At 50.8% G+C, this 1,113-nt stretch overlaps 1 pseudogene; it reads left to right on the forward strand.

The window, feature by feature from the left end:
- LOC105808184 overlaps positions 1–1,113 on the forward strand; it is an 11,215-nt pseudogene that overhangs the window by 1,907 nt on the left and 8,195 nt on the right.

The following is a 1,113-nucleotide window of genomic DNA, read 5'->3' on the forward strand; positions in this document are numbered from 1 at the left end:
AAAAAAAAAAAGAAAGTTAAAAAAACACCATGATTACAGGCACATTTCAGGCTGACTGTGCTGTCTTCATTGTTGCTGCTGGTGTTGGTGAACTTGAAGCTGGTATCTCAAAGAATGGGCAGACTCATGAGCATGCCCTTCTGGCTTACACATTAGGTGTGAAACAACTAATTTTTGGTGTTAAAAAAATGGATTCCACTGAGCCACCCTATAGCCAGAAGAGATAAGAGGAAGAAGTCAGCATTTATATTAAGAAAATTGGCTACAATCCTGACACAGTAGCATTTGTGCCAATTTCTGGTTGGAATGGTGACAACATGTTGGAGCCAAGTGCTAACATGCCTTGGTTCAAGGGATGGAAAGTCACCCGGAAAGATGGCAACGCCAGTGGAACCACACTGCTTGAAACTCTGGATTGCATACTGCCACCAACTCGTCCAACTGACAAGCCCATGTGTCTGCCTTTCCAGGATGTCTACAAAAGTGGTGGTATCGGTACTGTCTCTGTGGGCCAAGTGGAGACTGGCATTCTCAAAGCTGACATAGTGGTCACCTTTGCTCCAGTCAATGTTACAACTGAAATCAAGTCTGTTGAAATGCACCATGAAGCTTTGAGTGAAGCTCTTCCAGGGGACAACGTGGGTTTCAACGTCAAGAATGTATCTGTCAAAGATATTCATCATGGAAGGTGGGAAGATGGCCGATTAGGGGTGACCTCCTGGCTCTCTGCTCCCAGAGTGCAAGGTGAAAAACGTGGACACCCACAAGCGTGTGAGGCGCTCCCCTGCAGGATTGGCTTCGTGAATCTACAGAGAGGCAGCAAGGGACAAGCAGCCCCACGGATAAAAGCAGGAGAACTCAAAAAACACTCGCAAATTACCAGAGAGTTGGGACAAAGGGGAAAGGCAGCGCGGGACAGCCCCGCCCCGCAGCAGGCTCGCCGCGGCAGGCACTGCCGGGCGGGGAGTCCTGACTCCCAAGAAGACGACTCTTCCCTCACCAAACCCCACTCTCACGCAGGCAGGGAAGTGCCGGAGGTCGGTGCGAGGTGGTGGCACAGACCGGCAGGCGGTGGGGAGCTGAAAGAGGAGCGGGGTCCATCTCGAACGCAGC

The sequence above is a fragment of the Propithecus coquereli genome, unplaced genomic scaffold (assembly GCF_000956105.1).
Source record: "Propithecus coquereli isolate 6110/MARCELLA unplaced genomic scaffold, Pcoq_1.0 Scaffold17, whole genome shotgun sequence".
Lineage (NCBI taxonomy): Eukaryota > Metazoa > Chordata > Mammalia > Primates > Indriidae > Propithecus > Propithecus coquereli.